The following is a 26356-nucleotide window of genomic DNA, read 5'->3' on the forward strand; positions in this document are numbered from 1 at the left end:
TCACATCCCTTTTAGTTGTATTCCTAGGTATTTTTCTCTCTTTTTAGCAATTGTGAATGGGAGTTCACTCATGATTTGTCTCTCTTTTTATCTGTTGTTGGTGTATAGGAATGCTTGTTATTTCTGCACATTGATCGTGTATCCTGACACTTTGCTGAAGTTGCTTATCAGTTTCAGAAGATTTGGGGCTGAGATGATGGGGTCTTCTAAATATACAATCATGTGGTCTGCAAATGGAGACAATTTGATTTTCTCTTTTTCTAATTGAATACCTTTTATTTCTTTTTCTTGCCTGATTACTCTTGCCACAGCTTCTAATACTATGTTGAATAGGAATGGTGAGAGGGAGCACCCTTTTCTAGTGCCAGTTTTCAAATGGAATGCTTCCAGTTTTTGCGCATTCAATATGATATTGGCTGTTGTCATAAATAGCTTTTATTATTTTGAGATACATTCCATCGATACCTAGTTTATTGAGAGTTTTTAGCATAAAGGGATATTGAATTTTTTCAAAGGCCTTCTCTGCATCTATTGAGATAATCATATGGTTCTTATCTTTGATTCTATTTATGTGATGGATTACATTTATAGATTTGCATATGTTGAACCAGACTTGCATCCCTGGGATGAAGCCGACTTGATCATGATGGATAAGCTTTCTGATGTGCAGTTGAATTCAGTTTGCCAGCATTTTATTGAAGATGTTTGCATTAATGTTCATCATAGATATTGGCCTGAAATTCTCCCTTTTAATTGTGTCTCTGCCAGGTTTTGGGATGATGTTGGTCTCATAAAATGAATTAGGGAGAATTCCCTCTTTTTTTATTGTTTGGGATAGTTTCTGAAGAAATGATACCAGTTCCTCTTTGTACATCTGATAGAATTCAGCTGTGAACCCATCTGGTCCTGGACGGGTTTTTTTTTTGCTTGGTAGGCTATTAATTGCTGCCTCAACTTCAGATCTTGTTACTGGTCTCTTATTGCAACTTCTTCCTGGTTTAGTCTTGGGAGGGTGTAAGTGTCCAGGAATTTATCAATTTCTTCTATATTTACTGGTTTATGTGCATAGAGGTGTTTGTGGTAATCTCTGATGGTAGTTTGTATTTCTGTAGAATTGGTGGTGTTATCCCCTTTGTCATTTTTTATTGCACCTATTTGATTCTTCTATCTTTTCTTTTTTATTAGTCTAGGTAGTGGTCTATCTATGTTGTTCATCTTTGCAAAAAACCCACTTCTACATTCACTGATTTTTTGAAGGGGTTTTTCTGTCTCTATCTCCTTCAGTTCTGCTCTGATCTTAGTTATTTCTTGTCTTCAGCTAGATTTTGCATTTGTTTGATTGTGTTCCTCTAGTTCTTTTAATTGTGATGTTAGGGTGTCAATTTTAGATCTCTCCTTGCTTCTCATGTTGGAATTTAGTGCTGTAAATTTCCCTGTAGGCACTGCTTTAAATGTGTATCAGAGATTAGAGAAATTAATTCCAGACAGATTAAAGATTTAAACATAAGACCTAACACCATAAAAACCCTAGAAGAATACCTAGGCAATACCATTCATAACATAGACATAGGCAAGGACATCATGACTAAAACACCAAAAGCAGTGGGAACAAAAGCCAAAATTGACAAATGGGATCTAATTAAACTAAAGAGTTTGTACAGAAGAAGAAACTGTCATTTGAGTGAACTGGCCACCAACAGAATGGGAAAAAATTTTTGCAATCTACCCATCTGACACAGGGCTAATATCCAGAATCTACAAAGAACTTAAACAAATTTACAAGAGAAAAGCAAGCAACCCAGTCAAAAAGTGGGCAAAGGATATGAACAGACAGTTTTCAAAAGAAGACATTTATGCAGCCAACAAACATATGAAAAAATGCTCATATCACTGGTCATTAGAGAAATGCAAATCAAAACCACATTGGGATACCATCTTACACCAGTTAGAATGGTTAAAAAATCTGGAGACAACAGATGCTGGAGAGGATGTGGAGAAATATGAACACTTTTATACTGTTGGTGGGAGTGTAAATTAGTTTATTGTGGGAGACAGTGTGGGGATTCCTCCAGGATCTAGAATAAAATACCATTGGAGCCAGCAATCCCATTACTGGGTATATACCCAAGGATTATAAAATGTTCTGTTATAAAGAAACATATACACTATGTTTGTTGCAGAACTGTTTACAATAGCAAAGACCTGGAACCAATCCAAATGCCCATCAACAATAGACTGGATAAAGAAAAATGTGGCACATATGCATCATGAAATACTATGCAGCCATAAAAAGGGATGAGTTCATGGCATTTGCAGGGACATGGATCAAGCTGGAAACCATCATTCTCAGCAAACTAACACAAGAACAGAAAACCAATCACCGCATGTTCTCACTCATAAGTTGGTGTTGAACAATGAGAATACATGGTCATATGAAAGGGAACATCACACCCTGGGGCCTGTTGTGGAGTGGGAGAGCTATGGGAGGGTGGGAGGATTGGGGAGGGATAACTTTAGGACAAATACCTAATGTAGATGATGGGGGGGATGGATGCAGCAAACTGCCATGGCATGGGTATACCTATGTAAGAATCCTGCATGATCTGCACATGTACCCCAGAACTTAAAGAATAATAATTTTTTAAAAAAGATTTATTCTACAAAAGTAAAGCATAGATGAAATCCTTTCAGATAGTCATAAATTTAAATTGTTGCCAGTAGGCCTAACTTGAAATAAATGTTAATTTTTTTTCAGGAGGAAGGAAAATAATATAGAGAAAAATTTGGTTCCATATTAAAAATGTTGAAATAGAAATAAAGTATAATAAATTTTTTTATTTTTATATTGTTAATTGATCTAGCAAAGAACAGTATGTTCAAATTAATTGTATTAATGTACTGGGTGTATATAACTTTTGCATAAGTGTGATGTATGACATCAATCTTCTAAAAGATGACAGAAAAAAACTGGAAATACATTGTTATAATGTACTTGCACTACCCATGAAACAGTATAGTGTTACCTGGAAGTGGAATAAATTAGTAATAAATCTGTATTGCAAGTTCAAGGGCAACCATAAATAAGTGTATGGTAGTATGTTAATATTCTAATAGAAAGATAAATAGGGTTAGTCACAATAAATGCTCAGTTAAAACCAGACAAGGCAGAGAGAGTGAAAGAAAAAGAATGATAAGCAAACAATAAGGGCCATAAATAGAAAACATCTATTAATACAAATATAGTAGATATCAATCTAATGCCATTATCAAAAAAGTTATTAAATGTGAATGGAGTAAACATCATGATTAAAAGACAGAGATGGGGTTCTTAGCTCAGAGTCCATGAGACCCCGACATCTCAGGATCTCACCTCCAGTACTCCATCTGTTTTTCTCCAGAAGGCCCCAGGTGGCTTGGCTGTAGCCAGTGTCACCCTTTGACTTACAAGAACTGGGATATTCATAGAGAGTACTCAAGAAAGCCACCAATGCCAGGAAATTGGTGTGGCTGTGAAAAAAATTTCAGCACTGCCAAAAGATATCAGCCAGCCAGTACTCTTAGGCATCATATACTGGACTGAAGCCAAAACTATAACACCAAAAAAATACTCCACCAATATATATTCTATGAAACCAAATTCAAAAATCCAACCACAAATAAAAATCGATACAGATCCTTGGCTCTCTGAAAGCACTTAGAAACAAAATCAATGAACTATACTTAACTCACACCACATTAAAAAAGACACCAGTCCTTTCAGGTAAGATATAATTAGTGCAACACTCTGGCAATTCAAAAGGCCAGAGTTTTCCCTTATATCCAGTGATCCCACTAGCTTCCCAACAATGCTTCTTAACCAGAATAAAGTTACTGAAATAACAGACACAGAATTCAGAATCTGGATGAGAAAGAAGCTCATTGAGTTCAGGTGAAAGTTGTCACCTAATCCAAGGAATAAAGGAAATCCAATAAAATTATCCAAGAGTCAAAAGATGAAATAACCATTTTAAGAAAGAACCAAACTGCATTCCTGGAACTGAAAAATTCACTACAAGAATTTCATAATAAAGAAAATTATTAACAGCAGAATAGAACAAGATGAAGGAAGACTCAGAGCTTGAAGATCACTTCTTTGAATCAACTTTCAGACAAAACCTTTTAAAAGGAAGTTTTAAAAGTAAAGAAAACCTCTGAGAAGTACAGGATTATGTAAAAAGGCCAAATCTATGATCCACACCAGTGAAAATGGCTATTGTTAATAAATAAAAAAATAACAGATGTTGCCAAGACTGCAGAAAGAAGGGAACTCTTATACTCTGTTGGTTGGAATACAAGTTAGTTTAGCCTGTTTGAAAAGCAGTTTGGAGAATTCTCAGTGAACTTAAAGTAGATTTACCATTCAACCCAACAATGCCATTACTGGGTTTGTACTCAGAGAAAAATAAATAGCTCTACCTAAATGACATAGCACTTGTATAGTCATTGCAGTGCTATTCATAATAGCGAAGATGTTAAGCCAACCTAGGTCTCATCAATAGTGGACTGAGTAAAGAAAATGTGATACATATACACCATGGAATATTACAGAACCATAAAAAGAATGAAGTCATGTTCTTCACAGCAACATGGATGCAGCTGGAAGTCATAATTCCAAGCAAATTATTGCAGAAAAAGAAAACCAAATATTTCATGCTCTCACATATAAGTGGGAGCTAAACATTGAGTACCTGTGGATATAAAGATGAGAACAATAGATAGATACTGCATACTAATAATGAGAGGAAGATGGCTGTGTTCATGCATTGAAAAATGACCTACTGGGTCCTATGCTCACTATTTGATTGATGGGGTCACTACCCTAAACCTCAGCATCACCTAATATACCCATGCAACAAACCTGTACATGTACTCCTGAATCTAAAATAAAATATAAAATTATAAAAATGTATAAATGAGCAGAGAAATCAATGCAATAGAAACCCCAAAATGGATAAAATATAAAAGAAGACATATTGATCACTCACCAGAAGGTAGATGCTTTTCAGGTACTGTTCATTTTTAATCAATCTTATTATGGTGTAACTGACAAAACTTTATACTTAAGATAAAAAATAAAAACATTAAAAAAGACAGAGACTCAAAGTGTATCAAAAAAAAGAGGACCCTGATGGACACAGTAGCTCGTGCCTGTAATCTCAGTACTTTGGGAGTCTGAGACAGGAGGATCACTTGAGGTCAGGAGTTCAAGATCAGCCTGGGGAAAAATAGCGAGACTTGGTATCTACAAAAAAAAATCTACAAAAATAGTAGCTGGGCATGATGGCACATGCCTTTAGTCCTAGCTACATGGGAGGCTGAGATGGGAAGATAACTTGAGACTAGGAGTTTACAGCTGCAGACTGCTATGAGCTATGCTCATGCCACTGCACTATAGCATGGGCAATTTAGCAAAAACCTGTCTCAAAATTATAAAAAACACACAACTATATGTTTTTTATATATATCCCACTATGTGTGTATATATATATACACATATATATATACATATATATATATTTACATATGTAATATATATGTATAAACCCTACTTTGAATATAAAGTCACATATAGTGTAAAAGAAAAGGAACGCAGAAAGTTACATTATACTAACACTAGTTTAAACAAGCAGGAGTAGCCATATTAGTTTTAGAAAGAATAGACTTCTAAGGAAAGAGAGTTATCAGGAATAAAAATAGGTATGTAATTACAAAAAGATAAAAACTCTAAGAAGGTATAAATATTTTTAATTTTTTGTAGCTAACAATAGAGAATCAAAATATATAAAGCAAAACTAATAGAAAAGCAACAATAAATAGACAAATCCATGATTATGCCAGGAGATTTTAACACCCCTCTTTCGGAAATGAACAGATATCACAGACAGAACATGAGGAAGAAATTATACCAATCCTCTACAGTATGTTTCAGAGGAAAACAGTGAAGAGAACACTATCTAACTCATTTTATAAGGTCAGGTAGGCAACCATAGTTCAAAATTTAGAAATCAATTAATGTAGCCATATCAATACTCCCCCAAATAATAATCATATGATCATATCAATAAATGCAGATAGAAACATATGACAAAATTTAGCAGTAATTTATTATAAAAGCTCTCTGCAAACTGTGAATATAAAGGCACCTTCTTAAATTGATAAAGAACATCTACAAAAACCCTGCAGTATTCTTAACACTAAAAAATTAGATGTTTTCTTCTAAAGTCAGAAACAAGGCAACGATATTCTCTCATAGGTCTCCTATTCAACATGTACTACTGGAAGATCTTGCAAGTTCAGTAAGGCAAAGAAAATAAGAATAAGTATTATACAGATTGGGGATAAAGGAGTACAATTGTCTTTGCAGTTGAGATGATTGTCTATGTAGAAACTTCCAAAGAATCAAGGAAAAAACTCCTGGAACTAATTAGCAATGATAGCAATGTTGTAGGATACAAGTTAAATAAATCAAAGTTAATTGCTTTTCCATATATCAGCAATGAATAATTGAAATTTGGAACAAAAACAAAATACCCATTCACATTCATGTAAAAATCATATATATCAAAGAAAATATTTACATCTATAAGAAACACAGTAAAACTGTGATTAAAAATGTAAAGAACTAATCAAATGAAGAGATATTTCAGGTTCATGGATAAGAAGACTCAACACTGTAAGATGTCAGTTCTTCTCAACCTGATTTATAGGTTCAACACAATCTCAATCAAAATCCCAACAAGTTACTTTTACAGATCTAGACATACTAACTTTAAATTTACATGGAAAGGCAAACACCCAGAGTAGCCAACATAATATTAAATAAGAGCAATGAAATTAGAGGACAGAAACGAATCAACTTTAAGACTAGGTATAAAGCTACAGTAATCAAATTAATAAAAAGTACGCCAATTCATACAGTGTGATATTAGTGAAAGAATAGATAACTAGACCAATAGAACAGAATAGAGAGCCCAGAAATAGATTGAACAAACATAGTCAACTGATCTTTGACAAGGGAGCAAAAGCTATTTAGCAGAAGAAAGACAGTATATTCAACAAGCGCTGATGGAATAGCAAGACATCCACAGGCAGAAAAGTAATCCAGACACAGTTATTAAACCTTTCACAAACAGTAAATCAAAATAGATCCTGGATCTAAATGCAAAACACAAAACTATAAATTTGAAAGATAATATAGAAGAAAATTAAGGTGACCTGAGTTTATCTATTTTTAGAAACAATATCAAATAATTTTGTAAAAGGGCTAGAGTTTCCTACATGATAAAATTGGAAACCAAATTTTGTAAATTGGACTTCAATAAAATTAAAAACTCCTGCTCTGTGAAAGCCATTGTTAAGAGAATGAACAGATGGAAAAACATTGCATGCTCATGGTTGGGAAGAATGAACATCGTGAAAATGGCCATACTGCCCAAAGTAATATATAGATTCAATGCTCTCCCCATCAAGCTACAAATGACCTTCTTCACAGAATTGGAAAAAACCACTTCAAACTTAATATGGAATCTAAGAGAGTCTGCATAGCCAAAAGAATTCTAAGCAAGAAGAACAAAGCTTGAGGCATAATGCTGCCTGACTTCAAAATATACTACAGGGCCACAGTAATCAAAACAGCATGGTAGATACATAGACCAGCGGAACAGAACAAAGTCTTCAGAAGCAACACTACACATCTACAATCAACTGATTTTTGACAAAACTGACAAAGACATGCAATGGAAAAGGAGTCCCTGTTTAATAAATGGTGTTGGGAAAACTGGCTAGCCATGTGCAGAAAGCAGGAACTGGACCCCTTCCTGACACCTTACACTAAAATTAACTCCAGATGGATTAAAGATCTAAATATAAGACCTAACACCATAAAAGCCCAAGAAGAAAACCTAGGCAAAACCATTCAGGACATAGGCATAGGCAAGAACTTCATGACTAAAATACCAAAAGCAGTGGGAACAAAAGCCAAAATAGACAAATGGGATCTAATTACTCTAGAGCTTCTGTACAGCAAAGGAAACAATTATTAGAATGAACAAGCAGCCAACAGAATGGGAAAACATTTTTGCAATCTACCCACCTGACAAAGGGCTAATATCCAGAATCTACAAAGAACTAAAACAGATTTATAAGAAAAAAAAAAGAAACCTATTCAAAAGTGAGAGAAGCATATGAACATACACTTCACAAAAGAAGACATCTATGAGACCAACAAACATATGAAAAAATACTTATCATCACTGGTCATTAGAGAAATGCAAATCAAAGCCACATTGAGATACCATCTCACACCAGTTAGAATGGCAATCATTAAAAAATCTGGTGACAACATATGCTGGAGAGGATGTGAAAAAATAGGAACACTTTTACACTGTTGGTGTGAGTGCAAGTTAGTGCAACCATTGTGGAAGACAGTGTGGTGATTCCTCAAGTACCTAGAAATAGAAATACCAAAATTAATGCAGCAATTGCATTACTGGATATATACCCAAAGAACTATAAATCATTCTATTATAAAGACACATGTATATGTATGTTCATTGTGGCACTGTTTACAATAGCAAAGACCTGGAACCAACCCAAATGTTTATCAACAATAGACTGGATAAAGAAAATGTGGCACATAGACACCATGGAGTAGTAGGCAGCCATAAAAAACGATGAGTTCCTGTCACAGGGACATGGATGAATCTGGAAACCATCATTCTCAGCAAACTGACACTAGAACAGAAAACCGGCCGGGAGCGGTGGCTCAAGCCTGTAATCCCAGCACTTTGGGAGGCCGAGACGGGTGGATCATGAGATCAAGAGATTGAGACCATCCTGGTCAATATGGTGAAACCCCGTCTCTACTAAAAATACAAAAAAATTAGCTGGGCATGGTGGTACGTGCCTGTAATCCCAGCTACTCAGGAGGCTGAGCAGGAGAATTGCCTGAACCCAGGAGGCGGAGGTTGCGGTGAGCTGAGATCGCGCCATTGCACTCCAGCCTGGGTAACAAGAGCGAAACTCCGTCTCAAAAAAAAAAAAAAAGAACAGAAAACCAAATGCCACATGTTGTCAGTCAATTAGAACATGTGGACACAGGGAGGGGAGCATCACACACTGTGGTCAGTAGCAGGGGGATAGGGGAGGGACAGCGAGGTGGGGAGGGATAACAAGGGGAGAAATACCAGATACAGGTGGTGGGGGGATGAAGGCAGCAAACCACCTTGCCATGTATGTACATATGCAACAGTCCTGCATGATGTGCACATGTACCCCAGAACCTAAAGTACAATTAAAATAAATAAATAATTAATTAATTAATAAAACTTAAAAGTCAGGTGGTCTAAACCAGAAAGTGAATGTCAGGTACAAATATATATGACAGTTAAGTTATAGTAATAAATGAACCCCATAGCTTCTGATACAAAAATTAGAGAATGAAAAGACAAGTCACATAATGGGAGAGCATATTTGCAAAGCACTTATCTAATAAAGACATATCCAAAATATATAAAGAAAACATTAAAATTCAACAGTAAGGAAACAACCCAGTTTAAAAGTGGCTAAAATACTTGAAGAGACACATAAAAAGTTATGTACAGATGTCAAAGAAACACATAAATAATACTCAAGCACCATGTGTCAGTAAGAAATTGCAAATTAATGTAAGATGCAATTATATACCTAGTAGAGTGGCCAAAGTCCAGTGCTGGTGAGGACGTGGACCACATAAACTCATTGACTGCTCTCCAGAATGCAAAATGGTACACTCTTTGGAAGATAGCTTGGTATTTTTAAAAATATAAGCAAACATACTTTCACATTATGATTCAAATATTGTTTTATGCAAATTAGTAACAAACTTAACGGACAAAAAAAATCCTAGACACAAATGTTTATAGCAGCTTTATTCAAAATCATTGAAAATTGAGAGCAATCAGGATGTCTATCTAATAGATTATAATATATGGTACATTTATAGAATAGAATATTTTTTAATAATATAAAGTAATGAGCTATCATTCCATGAAAGAAACACCAACGAATCTAAATTGCACATTGCTGAGTCTAAGAAGTCAATGTGGAAAGCTTATATACTGTGTAAGCCAAATATATGATATTGTGGGCAAGGCAAAACTATAGACACAGTAAAATACTGGTGGTTGTCAGAAAGTTACTGCAGGAGATGAGGGCAGATGAAGAGTTGGGAACAGAATGAATAGCTGAAGAGGAAACATTTAAAGCAGTGGAACTATTTAGTACGATACTGTAATGCTGGATACATGACATCACAGATTTCTCAAAATCCATAAAACTGTAGAAGCTAAGAGGAACCCTAATTTGGATTATGAACTTTGTAATAAGAAGAATTGTTTTACTACTGACTCATCGGCTATGATAAATACGTCACACTAACACAAGATAATAACAGAGAAAACTGTGTGTATGTGTTCTTATGGAAAAGGTATATGGAAATTCTCTACGTTTTTCTCAATTTTTCTTTAAACCTCAAACTGCTCTAAAAATAAAGTCTTCAATTTTAAAAAGCATCACGATTATTAAAACATAACAGATTATTATTGAGGTAAGGAAATAGGAATATAATTAGGAGAGGCATATCAAGGCCTTCAAAATTATTATTATGTACTATTCTTTAGGTGGGTGGTGAGCAAATGAGTGTTTTATTACTAAATATATCATACCTACAAAAATTGCATGTGTAAAAGTTAAAAAGGATAAATTAAAATAAAAACTAAATTGTTTTTTTAGGCCCCTTAGATTGTTTAGCAATAGATCTTCAACTTATTTTTTCCAATCTTATCATGTAGGAAACTCTAGTCCTTTTACTAAATTGGTAAGACAGAGCATGGTACTTGGTATACATGAGAGTTTTTTTTTTCCCTCAGAAATATTAAACCAAAATAATTTTAGTATATATAATATAATTTTGTCCTGACTTTAGTTGTTTTGTTTTGTTTTTAATGTCTGAGATAGGATTTCTCTCTTCCATATTGAAATAATTATATAATTTTAATTTAGCATGGATATTTTCATTTTCTTTTGAGTGATAAAATATACTACATACCACATCAAGTTTATTTATTATTCATAATATATACTGTATTCAGAAATACATTAATATCCATTAAGAAATCAATGATCACTGAAACTGCATATTAAAATAATGCATGAGATAAAGTTTCTTCCTCTTGCTGGAAATTAATGAAATGGTCCATATATGATATAATATATTTGAATAAACTAACCTAAAAAATTTCTTCATGTCTTAGATGTTGTGCTACCATACAGCATACTTGAGACTGGGCAAATTATCAGCAACAGAAATTTGTTTCTTATGGTTCTGGATGTTGGAAAGTCCAGGACCAAGGTGCTGGCAGGTCTGGTGCCTGGCATGGGCTGCTCTCTGCTTCCAGTTTGGCACCTTGTTGCTGCACCTCCAGAGGGGATGAACACTGTGTCCTCAACATGACAAAGGAAGGGAAGAGGCCAACTGGTTCCCTCTAGCCCTTTTATAAGGCAATGATTCATTTCTGAGGGCCAAGTAATCATGGCTCCACCTTTTAATACTATTACCTTGGGAACTGTTTCAACATTTATATTAGAGAGGGCACAGGCATTAAGATTATAAGCACTTTACGGCAAGAGTTTGAGACCAACGGCGATCAAAGCCATAATGGCTTTCCAGGTATTGCTTTGGTTGGTCACATATCTATCCCGGTAATACCACCTTTCTCAAAGCAAGTTTTAGAGCTCTCCCTTTGAATTTGTGCTCACATTTCATAGGACATTTGTTTGAGACTACTTAAACTTGTCAAGTCTTCCTGTGGCTGTGAATAAAGTGAGTAGGATGACTAGGGTAATAAAGTTTTAATTAAGAAGTAAAGGTTGAGGCTTGGTCCAGTGGCTCACACCTGTAATTCCAGCACCTTCAGAGACTGAGGTGGGATGATTGCTTGAGGGCATTAATTTGAGACCAACCTGGGCAACATGCCCGGACCCTGTCTTTAAAAACAGTTGAAAATTAGCCAAGAGTGGTGATGTGCACCTGTAGTCACAGCTACTTGAGAGGCTGAGGTGGGAGAGCTGCTTGAGCATAGGAGTTCCAGGATACAGTGAGCTATGATCATGCCACTCCACTCCAGCCTGGGCCAAAGAACAAGACCCTGTCTCTTAAAAAGAAAGAAAAAAAATTGATTGGCAAATAATACTATGTATTTTTCTATGTGGTATGTGGTGTGTCTTCATATATTGGCTCTATAGTTATGTCCATAAAGGGATTTAAAAATGTTATGGAACAATGAAAGTATAGCAAAAACAACATGCAACACCTAGGTTATTGCAAAGAAGAGTCATCTTTATGCATAGGATTTGATAAATTTGTTAAATAAATAAAATATTTTAAATTTACATTTAAAGCTGCATATTTCTTTGTAGATTTATTTTTTATCATGGAATTTAATAAACTATGTCAACGGAATTTTCAGGGCTTTAAGGTCTGAAGTCACTAATTCTATTTCCTCAGAATATACAACAGACATTGGAAATTTTAGACCTCCTAGGAATAGAAGTTTACCATAGTAATGTAAAAGATATGTATTTTTTCTTAACATATTTTTATCCATTAGGATAATATAATGCATTTTCTAAGAATCTGTCTGACACAAACACAATGCCATTCACAATTCTTATAAACATAATTGTTATCTTGCATGGAATGAGTAAAATTTATTCAAGAAACATTTATACAAGTACCTAGCTACTATGTACATATATTGAGAGGCTTATACATATTATTTCCAAGGTTCCTAACAAACCGCCATGCAGTTGTGTTCTTTTGTAACTGCTGTTTATCATTCAGTGAATGAAGAAGAATCAGAGAATTGAAGTGACTTTCTAAATGTCCCCATAATGTACAAATTAGCCACACATCAGGCAAACACTTGTCTTTTGTCTATTTCCTTTATATATACCCAAGCGAGATCACTTTTCTATACAATTTATTTCAGCCTTTAAACATGTGCAAGCCATTGCTTTCTGAGTTACAGGAGTCTGCTGACAATGAAGATATTGTTGTCAATCTGTGGAGAGAAAACCGCTCTAGTAGAGTAATTTTATTTTTTCCCTTTTGAAATGAAACACATTCAGATATTTGCTAAGACACCTTTATATTTTCACATGAATTTTATTCCTGCAATCTTATGCTTTAGAAAGTTGTCGACTTTCAGTGAATATTTAATGTATTGCTTTACTAATAGTGAATGATTGGTCTGGTGAAAATAGAGCAGGTACAATTGAAAACTCTGTACTTGCAGATTCCACTGAACCAACTGGGCCGGCAAAAGAGGCACATTACCCCTGACAGAAGATAGTTTCTTCTTCCTTTGTTTGAAAATCATGTCGGCGCTTTATAAAATAAAATTTGCCTGCCTTAGGATTCACCCTTATGTCCCTTCTCGGCAACCAGACCAAAATAAACCTCAATCTAGCTAGACTGGCATAGTATAATTGAAGCTGAGCATTTAAAGAGGGAAAAGATCACATAAAATGAGTCAGTTTCAGAATCTGGTTAATAAGTATTGTCAGAAGCCATTTTATATAGCAGGGAAAACGTAAAATTGAAGAAGGGAGAGTTTGTTGATACGGGAGAAACCTCCTGTGATACAATAAACTATGTCAACTGAATTTTCAGTGCTTTAAGGTCTGAAATCACTAATTCTATTTCCTCAGAATATACAACAGACATTGGAAACTTTAGACCTCCTAGGAATAGAAGTTTACAATAGTAATGTAAAAGATATGTAATCTGACAAGAATCCTAAGAAATGATACTATCATGCTACGGTGATGTCTTTTAGTCTTGGCTGAAGCAGTGACTCATTTTAAATAAAGTAGAAATGCCAAAAATACTGATAAAGAAGGTAAGGTACCTAGGCTTAGAGAAATGAGGATTGTATAGTACATATTCAACATAAGGCTAGAAAACTACTGACACTCCATGTACCAAAGTGATAAGGAATGCGCAGGTTACAGGGCCACCACTGTCTTTGAGAACCTCAGTGGTGGCTTTCTTTTGCAGGCTAGGGCTATTAAGTAGGTGATGATACTGTGGAAGAATTGATACTCTGAGAGGCTAGGAGGTGATACTTAAATGTCAAAAGCCACATGGACACAATACTTAGCATGAGCAGCAACAACAGAGTGGTAGTTAAAGGAGTTCATCTTTAGAGATCTAAGGAGATGACTGATTATAGAATATGATGTTTCTACAGGGAGATGCATAGGCATTCAACAAGGGGGTTGCTTATACGATTTTCTTTCATTTGAATGTCTCTCTATCATTTCAACATTATCATATACTACAATGGACTCTTAATTTCTTCCTGCCAGTTATTTGTACATACACAGGTCTACATTTTAGTACTTGCTAGCAGCATCTAAATACTGAAGCCCCCAAAATTTTTCATTATATTGGATTCTTTCTTTATCTCAGTGCTGAAATCTATTGTCACCATATAAAATTTTTCATCTACTTCCCAAGAGGTTCTCTATAACAGCAAAAATGAATCATTTTAAAACACCAATGAAATCTTCTTGCTCCCTACCTTGAACTGCTTCAGTGACTTCATATTACATTTAGAATAAAATTCACATTCCAGGACTTTGAGTTCCTAGATAAACTAATTGTTTTTCCAGCCTTAATTAGGAGTATCCTGCAGACTGGACTAACTAGGAGTAATTATGAACTATTAGTTTGTTTGAGCAGGCCACAATCTTTCCCAACTGAAACACTTTGCACATGCTGCTGTCTTTTTATCCCTGACTAGAATAACTTCCTCAAAAAGTCCTTCACTGAGTGCATTACTTAAAATAGCCACCCTGCGCCATTGTCTGTCGCCGTCCCTTGTTTATTTAACATGATACCTGTGAAAATTTGTTTTTTGCATTTGTTTGTTAACCTTTAGTTTAGCTGCCTTCACACTGAAATGTGCATGATGCAAGGCTGTGGGTCTCTTTCATTGTGGAATCCCAGGTGTTTAGCACAGCTTCTAGCACATAGCATGTACTCAATAATAACTAATTTTGTATAAATTAATCAACCTAAACTGAGAACTCCAGTTTACAGTCTCTAAGTTCCATATGCAACTAAAACAATGTATGCCAGGCAACAATTATGTGGTCTACACTTCTCTCAGAGCAACAGCCCCCTTTATAAAACTTGCTCTACTCCAAACAGTTTTGCCCCAAAGAGAACTTTTTCATCCTTCTCTTATCCAGCCAAACCCTAGCCATGATTAATGTGAAAAAAAAAAAACACAGCACAAATAGTGAAAAACATGAATTGAACCAATACTTATGTGAGGTTCAAAGTACTTTTGGTTCAGCTTTCTTTCTGCATTTTTGTTGATTTGTTCAATTTCTTGAATTTTTTTCACCAAACCTCCACCTCTTTCCTTCAAACTTTAGCCCTAGTTAGATTAGAATCTCTGACACATTTAGCTGGAAGAGTCCTAAATAATGAAAGATACATTTAGATTCCTCAATAGCAAGGCAGAAAATATATACCATTAATTATATGATTGCTTGAGTATTTAAACACAACTACATGTCCTGCTCATCTTGTGAGAATAGATGCACATAAAAGCAAGTTATCCAGCTGGTGAACCCATGGCTGAGTCTTGCATAGTTTTCTGAATGTCAGTACAAGATGATACATCTTTTCAGTTAAATTTAATTTTCCTTCACAATAAAAATTTCAAAGCCATTGAAATTTTCTACATTTGCTCAGTATGTTGTTTCCGATTAATTTTATTGATGGTTTAACTTGACATTCACATTTCTAATCAAATGGATTTTCAAAGTCCTGTTAATTAAAATAACAGCATTTACAAGTAGCATGGAAATAAAGACACAATAAAATACATTTGAGTATCTTATTGTTAATAGAAGGCCACATATGCATTTCAGTATCTCTACTGTAATCCTCATTAAGATTACTGTCGGCAAGCTACAGTTCATCATATCAAATGGCAATGTAATGCACAGTGATTTCTGTTTCTTATTATACATTGTTCTTTATGGCCTTATCATTTCTATTTTATTGCAATTTTTAAACAGGACAAGAATATGGTATGCAAGCTAGTGTTTTGCTAAGCCATTTCACAGTACACACTTAGTTGCAATAATAATTCATTTTATATGGTCTTAGTATATATTACAAAACTATTTCCCAGAATGAAAATGTTGTTGATATATAAAACAAAAGTATGCTTTAGTTTAAATTGTTATGCAACAGGATATAATGGATGAACTCTGCTTTGATTAGCAACCATATCATTTACATATGTATCTTAAAAGAAGTTAGTTTTAAAATTACATATTTATAATGTTGTTGCCTAAGAAATTTGGTAACTGAGACATAAAGAAATTAAGATATGATACTCTTTTTGTTTCTAAAAATCTTGTTAGAATATCAGGAGATATATTATTTAGAGGTATAGTATTAAACTGGTATATTTATAATATTTAATAGTCACTTATTTTTATCTTATTAACTATTAATAATTATTCAACATTTTGTTAATTAAAGGAATAGATTTCTACCTGTGAGAAATAAGTTTAAACTACTTGAGAATAAGTTTTTCAGCTCCAGATAATATACCATGATTTAAAAAATATACACATAGAATTAAGAATACATTCTTGAAAGGTTAACTTACACACAAGTAATATTATTTCAACATACTTTGCCTTGGAACAAAACATGAGTCAATATATAAAGAGACATAGCATTGATGCTAATATTTTAGACAGTTTTGTCATTCACCCTGTTTAAACCTCAGTGTTCTGTTCTACCTGAAAACATTAGCTTAAGTCTTCTCTGATTCTTTTTTTCCCCTTCACCTTCTGTAAAATAAATATGTGTACTCTCAGAAGGAGCAATTGAATCTACTAGAATGTTTCAGATTTGGAGAGCTTTGGTAATTCAGATGATGCACTGATATTTAATACTTAGAATAATCACTGTTTGGAGTAAGAAAGTACCTTCACATCTCTTCAGTCCAGGCTCTTTTCCCCAGATGAAATATCATTTCTTGGGAAATTTACCAGAAGAGATCAAAAGGTTGTCTCCACAACTTTATTTAAAGCATTCGTAAGTTTGTATGTTTTTTTTTTTTCATAATTATTTTTTGTCTTTATATTATTTCTGTATCTTCAGTAAAATTTAGTGGGCTGATAAAAAACATTCAAGATTTTAAATATGTATGCTTATTAACAATATTTAATTACTTATTTTGTATACACATTTAAATTTGTAGATAATTCGCCAATTTGTTATCTAAGAGGAAGCATGTGGGAGAGCAAAATGAAATTGCCTTCATGTCTTGCTGGCTTTTCCCAAGAAATTTCTAAGTTCAAAAGGGCCTCAAAAGGTGTGTAGAGACAACAAAATGAAAAGGATATAAGAGCACAGCATCTTGAAAACACATGAAAGACAAACAATGATCATGAAATTGAAAGGATATTATCCTGGCTGGTTAAGAAAAGAAAAATAAGAGGAAATATTCTAAAGGTCTTTAATGCAAAAGTAGCATATGTTGTGCTTAGCATCACTATGAGAGATTGATGAGGTCAGAAGGAAAATTCCTATGTAGCATAATTGAACATGGAGGATTACAGGTAGTCTCGGAGAAAACTCCTCTTGTGCCCTAAACATGACACAGAACTAGCAGGTTATTTTCAGACTAGAAGTGGTTATGAGCACAGGAGTAAGATAGAATAGGGATGATGAATATTTGAGCCACAACCTTTGTTGATCTGTGACTAAAGCTCAGATGTAGCCTTTCCTCATTAGTAATGTGCTGAATTATTCTAGGATAATACAATAAAAATGACAAGGAAGAATGAGAGCAGACATTTAGAAATTGAGTTAAATAAAATGTTACTTGTTAATGCTGCTGTTCTTGCTCAACTGAATCTGTGGACTAAGATTCATTCTCATTAAATTAGATTTAATGTTAAATAAGAGAATGAAATAGATAATTGGGCAACTTTCCCTTATTTATCTGATAGAGAAGATTCAAGAATTTCCTGATGAGCTACAATTTTAAAAACACAAATTACCTGCCACTGAACAAAACATGCATTGAAAGTTTATGTTTATACCCTATTATTTTATTAATGTAAGTGTAAACACAAGCAGTGGTCTTAAATGACACGACTGTAGCTACTTTGGGTGTAAAGTAGGGTCTTGGGGCATGTCAAAGGCTTTTGATTGTCTTACTAATATTGCTTTTCTTTAAATTTGTAGATAATTTCTTTAAATTAGTAGATAAATTCTACAAATTTCTTTAAATTTGTAGATTATGTATTTGTTGTAAAGAAAAATTGTGATTAATACAGTTGTATAATAATCTGCATATATTTCTTCTTGCCATTTATATATTGATGAATATTTATGTAAAATGTATTCTGACTATTTCCAAGTATTATTTATCCTAAGAATTCAAATGTGTTATTATTTCAGAAAATCTTTAAATGTAAATCAGTACAGCAATAATTTAATATAGAAACACCATAGAATTATAGTAGTTTAATCAAAACTCCAAATGAAAACTAAATTTAAAAAAGCTACATAAGATAGAAAACTTTACTAGAAACTAACATCAACCTTTGTCTAAAATGTAACTCAATTTATTAAAGATATATATCTATATATATATACAGAGAGAGAGAGAGAGAGAAGGGAAAAATGTAATATATACACAAAGCATATAACTATTATATGTAATATATACACACATGCAGGTGATGCAAGCAAATTTCATTATTTATGGTAGTTACATTCTATGAATTCATCAAAACTAATGAATTAGAGAATACTAAACTCTTATGGGAAATACAGGGTTAGTGTCCTGTGCACCTCTAATTATACATTTTCATCAGCCAATTAACAAATAACCTTTCAGTCTAAAGACACCTTGTTAAATAATTATTGTTGATTCATTAACATTGAACTCACGGCCAATGGCACTATCATTTGTGCCCGAACAGAGCTCACCTAATGTGTCCATATAGCAGATCACAGTTTTCTTGCACTCAGGAATAGTAGAAAGCACTTCAGCACTACACTGAGGGAGAGAAGCATTTGAAAGAGTAAAGACATGAGTAAAAAGCAAATAGTGCAAAGAACACTGCACAAAGAGATCTCAGAAAGGTCACTTGGTTAGGACATGAGAATTGAAACAAGAAGACAGAGAGTCGCCTTGTTCTACCTTAGGTGTTGCATATCAGGGAAATCCAGTTCTTGCTGCTCTGTGAATGTTCACAAATGATGGCAAAGCATCTCAAGTATTATCGTTGAGGGTTATAAATAAATTTTAGCTCATAGGGGAATTTACAAATATGGAATCTGTGAATAAAGAGAATCAACTGCAGTTAGTTTAAGCAGTTGTGAAAAAATTGAAAGCGAACACCACATCAGGTATAAAAAATACCAAATTACCAAATTTAAAATGTTAATTTTTTCTCTAATATTTTGATGAATGTCACATGTAATCGACTAACTTGGAATTGCTATGAGCGGGTTGCTAGAGAAACATTATGAATATTTGGAAATTTATTCAACTCAATTATTTTTTCCAAGACAGACAATTTAGGAGTGCAATTAAAATCATTTGCAAGAGTAAGAGAGGCATTCTGCACTTTGGTATACTATACCAATATGGTCATGTATTCCCCCCAGCTGATCCCTGCCCCCTTGATGAAATGAACTGTTAGCAATTCAAGAAAACTTAAAATCATTTAAGACATTTTGGTTTGTACTTGTAATCATTAACAGACACTTTTCAACAGAACATATTTATGAGGCCAGCAAACATATGAAAAAAATGCTCATCATCACTGGTCATTAGATAAATTCAAATCAAAACCACATTGAGATGCCACCTCATGCCAGTTAGAATGGCAATTATTAAAAAATCTGGAGACAACAGATGCTGGAGAGGATGTGGAGAAATAGGAACACTTTTACATTGTTGGTGGGAGTGTAAATTAGCTCAACCATTGTGGAAGACAGTGTGACCTAGAAATAGAAATTCCATTTGATGAAGCAATGTCATTACTGGATATATACCCAAAGAATTGTAAATCATTCTATTATAAAGATACACGCACACGTATGTTCATTGTGGTATTGTTTACAATAGCAAAGACTTGGAACCAACCCAAATGCCCATTGACCATATACTGGACAAGAAAAATGTGGCATATATACACCATGGAATTCTATGCAGCCATAAAAAAGGCTGAGTTCATGTCCTTTGTAGGGACATGGACGAATCTGGAAACCATCATTCTCAGCAAGCTGACACAAGAAGAGAAAACCAGACACAGCATGTTCTCACTCATAGGTGGGTGTTGAACAATGAGAACACATGGGCACAGGAGGGGAGCATCATACACTGGGGTCTGTTGAGGGGTGGGGGGTTATTGGAGGGACAGCAGGGATTGGGGAGGTTGGGGAGGGATAACACTGGGAGAAATGCCTGATATAGGTGACAGGGGGATGGAGACAGCAAACCACCATGGCATGTGTGTACCTATGCAACAATCATGTAAGATCTGCACATGTACTCCAGAACTTAAAGTACAATTAAAGAAAAAAAGAACAATTTCAGGCTCTCTGTTCCTTTGGTTTGACAGCCAGCTGCATCTTCTCTTGCATCACCTGCTACTTCCCTCAGAAGTGGTGAAGGTGAAGGCTGAAGTCAATGGATTTGACTGTATTGGGCACCCAGTCACCAGGGCTGCTTTAAACTTTGGTAAAGTGGATATTGTTGCCATCAGTGATCCCTTCATTGATCTCAACTACACAATCTATATAATCCAGTATGATTCCACCCATGACAAATACTATGGCACAGTCAAGGCTGAGAACAGGAAGCCTGTCATCAATGGTAATCCCATCACCATCGTTTAGGAGCAAGATCCCACCAAAATCAAATGGGGTACTCAGTACTTAGATGGCACTGAGTACGCTGTGGAGTCCACTAGTGTCTTTGCCTCCTTGGAGAAGGCTGGGGCTCACTTGTGGGGAAGTCAAAAGGACCATCATCTCTGCCCGCTCTACTGACGATCCCATGTTTGTGGTGGGTGTGAACCATGAGAAGTATGACAACAGCTTCAAAATCATCAGCAATGCCTCCTGTACCACCAACTACTTAGCACCCCTGGTCACGGTCATCCATGAAAATATTGGCATTGTGGAGGGACTCATGACCACAGTTCACACAATCACTTCCACCCAAAAGACTGCAGGTGGCCCCTCCAGGAAACTGTGGCATGAGGGCTGCAGAGCTCTAAGGAACATCATCACTGCATGTACTGGCACTGCTAAGACCCTGGGCAATGTCATCCCTGAGAGGAATGGGAAGCTCACTGGCATGGCCTTTTGCGTCCCCACTGCCAACCCTGTTGGTCGTGGACCTGACCTGCCATTTGCAAAAAACTGCCAAATACAATGGTATCAAGAAGGTGATGAGTCAGGCATCAGATGGCCCACTCAAGGGTATCCTGGGCTACAATGCCCTTGGATGAACAATGACACCCATTCTTATACTTTTGGGCCTAGGGCTGACATTTCCCTCAACAACCACTTTGTCAAGGTTATTTCCTGGTATGACAATAAATTTGGCTACAGCAACAGGGTAATAGACCTCATGCTCCACATGGCCTCTAAAGAGTGAGACCCCCAGACCACTACCCCCAGCAAGAGCACAAGAAGAGAAAAAAGGCCCTCAGCTGCTGGGGAGTCCCTGCCACACTCAGTCCCCACCACTCTGAGAATCTTTCCTCCTCACAGTTTTCATGCAGACCCCTTGAAGAGGGAGGGGCGTTGGGAGCCTTATCTTGTTGTATACCATCAATAAAGTCCCTTGTGCTCAGCCAATAAAAAAAAAAACAAAACACCAAACAGACAAAAAGAACAATTTCAACTGCAAATAAAACAAAATAGAGGAAAAAAAATTCTTCATATTATTTAAATGTTGGGAGGTAGGTCCTTACCATTGTAAGTAAGGGATATATTTTGCATGTTGTCATTTTTTGTATGTAATAGTCACCATCATAATTCCAAAAGATTCAGACATATCGAGGCATCCTGGAAGGTGGTGATGGGATTTCCACTGATGATAAGCTTCCCATTCTCAGCTTTGACTGTGCCATAGAATTTGCCATGGGTGGAGTCACACTGGATTATGCAGACTGTGTAGTTGAGGTCAATGAAGGGGTTATTGATGGTGACAGTACCCACTTTACAAGAGTTTAAAACAACCCTGGTGACTGGGTGCCCAGTACAGTCAAATCTATTGACTCTGATGGTGTCAATTTTTTTTTTTAATCTCCAGAGGAAAAAGAGATGTTGTATTTATATAGTCTCATCTCAACCCTGTAAACAATTTCTTCTAATGTGTGTTTGGTCATAACTGTGCTACATGCTCATGGCAAACCAGGCACAGGCAAAGAGAATAGCATACTTACGGGGCTGAGGGCTTCTTCTGTGAAACACACAACAGAGTGAAAGGGAATGCAAATCTGAATGAATTTTGAAATTCTGTAAGGACATAGGATGGAAAAGTAGATGTTTAGTAGGCAATAAATAATGTACACTACAGAATCATAACTAACACCTCATTAAGTGACAGTATTGGCTTAGGAAGATGAAATGTTGCAATTTATACAATATGTTTTTTAAATGTTTATTTTTACCAGCCATGTTTTTTAGTGTTTTTTTTTGTTTTATTCAAATGACCATTTTTGTTATAGTCACATAAAAGTTTTATTCAAAAAAAGTTTTTTGTACTATGCTTTTAACATCAACTTTATTTAGAACTCAGTGCCTTAGGGTACATTTGTTTTTAAAGAGTAGAAGCCCCTTCAACTGGGTTTAGGTTAAAAAGGGACTTCTATATGATTTTTATATACATATAAATGATTTTTATTAGACAATATAATGTCAAAGATGTTGCATGTATTATTGCTAAGGGGAACAAGTTGAGGAATTAGTTCTGAAATTCATTTTATGATTAAATATATCACTCTAAAAAAACAAAATGCAAGATATCATCATAAAATAAAGAATGCCCTAAAATTATAATAATAAAATTATCAGAATATGGACAGGGCTAGAAAAAAAAAAGACTTAATAGAACAAAATAGAAAGCAGAACCAACCTACATATGTAGAAATTTAGTCATTTATATGGTGGTATTTCAACTTTGTGGAATATAAATCAGCCAATTTGAATAGAAAGTACTGGCTGAATTCCAGATGGAAATCCTGGACTGTCCACTTAATATTTCCATTCTAATATGCATCTTAACATTACATGTTCAAAACTGAGTTCACAATTTCTTTCAATCTCTCCTTCCCCATTTTGATATATAACAAAACTCTCTACTTGATTACTCCAAATAAAAATATTAGGGTCTTCCTTGATTCTTATCTTTTTCCCATTTCAAACATTAGGTAAACTAGTTACATTGAAAAAGATAACTGTTTTCACTTAAAAATGAAATATACCTACAAAATTCTATACAGAGCCCCTACTTAGGCATGGGGGACACATTTCAAGACCCCTAGTAGCTGCCTGAAACCAAGAATAATACCAAATTCAATATATTCTATGTATACTATGTTTCTTTATAGAATACATATCTATAAAGAAGTTTAATTTATAAATTAGGCACCGTAAGAAATTAACAACCATAACTAATTATAAGATAGAACAATTATAACAATATACAATAATGAAAGTTACATGAATGTAGTCTCTCTCAAAATATTTTATTCTACTGTCTTCACCATTCTTCTTCTATTAATCTGTCAATCTGATCACCAAAAGGACTACTGAGTGATTCATGGGCAGATAGAACAGGGTGGATATGCTGGGCAAAAGGATAACTCATTAAGTGACTAATGGGTGGGAGTGAGACAGAGTGAGATTTCTGATGAAAAGCGTGCAATTTAAAACATGAATTGTTGGCCAAGTGTGGTGACTCATGCCTGTAATCCCAGGACTTTGGGAGGCCAAGGCATGTGGCTCACTTGAGGTCAGGAGTTTGAGACCAGCCTAGCCAAAATGGGGAAGCCCCATCTCTACTAAAAATGCAAAAATTATCCAGGTGCAGGGTTGCATACCTATAATCCCAGCTACTCTGGAGGCTGAGGCAGGAGAATCTCTTGAATCCAGGAAGTGGAGGCTACAGTGAGCTCAGATTGTGCCACTGCACTCCAGTTTGAGCATTGATGCAAGACTCCATCTCAAAATAAATAAATAAAATAAAAATTCCAGAAGTAAACACGAATTGTTTAATTCTGGAATTTTTCATTTAATATTTGCTAAATGTGGTTGACCAGGGGCAATAGAAACCATGGATAATGGGGTCTCTTGTACACAAAAATTACTTGGATAGAGTTTTAAGCAGTACAAATGAAAAACAAAATAACACAATTCCATTTACTTGTAGTTTTATGTAGAAAATCTTAAAATAGTTGTGACTAGAATTAAATACAGTACATTGTTATTAGTAATTACTTCTGATGTGACAGATATAATACTTAGTTTATTACTTTCTCTTCCTAGACACATAAGAAGACATTTCTTAGCCTCTCTTGCAATTATACTGAGTCCTTGTACTTGGGCCCTATACAAGATGTGGGATGAAAGCAGTGAATTACATTTCCACTGCTCGGCCTCATAAAAATTCTAATATGCACTTTCACTAATGACCTTGTAGACACTATGTTCCAGATAGAGTAAGTTAAAAGATAGACAAGGGCTACATATCCTAAATCAAGTTTTGAGTGAGTGAGAAATAAATGTTGATTATGCTAAGACATTGATTAATGTATCTTAGAAGTAGGATAATGACAGTATTTATTTTCTAATGTATGTCTTATTAAATTCCGTGTTGTAACAAACCAACCCCCAAACCACAGTGACTTTGTTCCACCATGCAGTGTATTTTTTATTATGGTTAACAAAACAAAATACCTAACATGAGATCTACCCATTTAATAAAATTTTGAGGTTACAGTGTTGTTGGCTGTAAGCACAATGCTAGACAGCATATCTCTAGAAATATTTTATCTTGCATGACTGAAATTTTATACCCATTGAACAGCAAATCCCATTTCGCTCTCCTCCCAGTCCCTGGTAAACCACCTTTCTACTTTCTGCTTCTGTGTATTGAATACATCAGATACCTCATAGAAAATGTAGTATATGCATATAACAGTATATTGTTCAGTCACAAAAGGAAGGAAATCTGTCACATGCAACAACATGCATGAATCTTGAGGATGCTATGCTAAGTGAAATAAGCCAGTACATTTTTCAAATCTTTCTGTTGGATCTTTCATCCACATTTTATAGAGTGATACCTATATTTGTTTCTCTTTCCATGCAAGAAAATGTTAGCAAACTTATAATTTTATGTAATCTTATTGTTCTTTCCTCATTTTTAAATCCTTCTAATTTTTATTTTGGAGTACATATCATCTGTATACTATATTGACCTTTTTATTCCCATCATTAGCATTTCTATTTAAATATATTCTTATCCACTCCTAGACATTATGTCAAAGCTTCTCCTATCATTTCCTGTTTACATGAGGTCATTACTTAGATTTCCCAGAAAGTGCTCATGGAAACAATACACCTTTAATTGCTGCATGTTTAAAACTACTTGTCTGTGAACTTTATTCCTGTAATTCTGTTTGACTAGCTATTAATCTGTGTCTCACATTATATTTTCTTGAGTATGTTTGCTTCATTGTCTTCAGGTATCAATTGTCCATATGTCCAATGTTAATCTACTTTTTATTCTCTTATAATTGGCTGTATATTTTTACCTGAAAGCCTCTTCTTTTATCTTGCTTTTTCTTGTATAATTTTTGAGTAATTTGACTAGAATATGTATCAGTGACTTCTATCTAGATTAGTTTTTCTAATTCACCATTGTGTAATTTCAATATTTATGTTTGCGTTCTTTTACTTTAAGGAAGTTTTCTAGAACTGTATATTTCAGAGTTTGTTCTGCTTTATTTGATTTTCTTCATTTAAATTCCAATTAAACATACATTTTTATATCTTGCTTATATTCTATGAAAATTTTGGATCTTTTTATTTTGTTAAACTTTGATTTGATTGTTTTGATTTTCCCTCTTTATATTCTCTCTTTAGCCTTGATTTTTCTTATTATTCATTTCATGAGGAAATTAATTCATTGTTTAT

At 34.6% G+C, this 26356-nt stretch overlaps 1 pseudogene; it reads left to right on the plus strand.

The window, feature by feature from the left end:
* LOC100400570 (glyceraldehyde-3-phosphate dehydrogenase pseudogene) overlaps positions 1 to 21806 on the plus strand; it is a 130042-nt pseudogene extending 108236 nt beyond the window's left edge.
* Positions 21807 to 26356: the final 4550 nt, after the last annotated feature.

The sequence above is a fragment of the Callithrix jacchus genome, chromosome 12, assembly GCF_049354715.1.
Source record: "Callithrix jacchus isolate 240 chromosome 12, calJac240_pri, whole genome shotgun sequence".
Taxonomy (NCBI): Eukaryota; Metazoa; Chordata; class Mammalia; order Primates; family Cebidae; genus Callithrix; species Callithrix jacchus.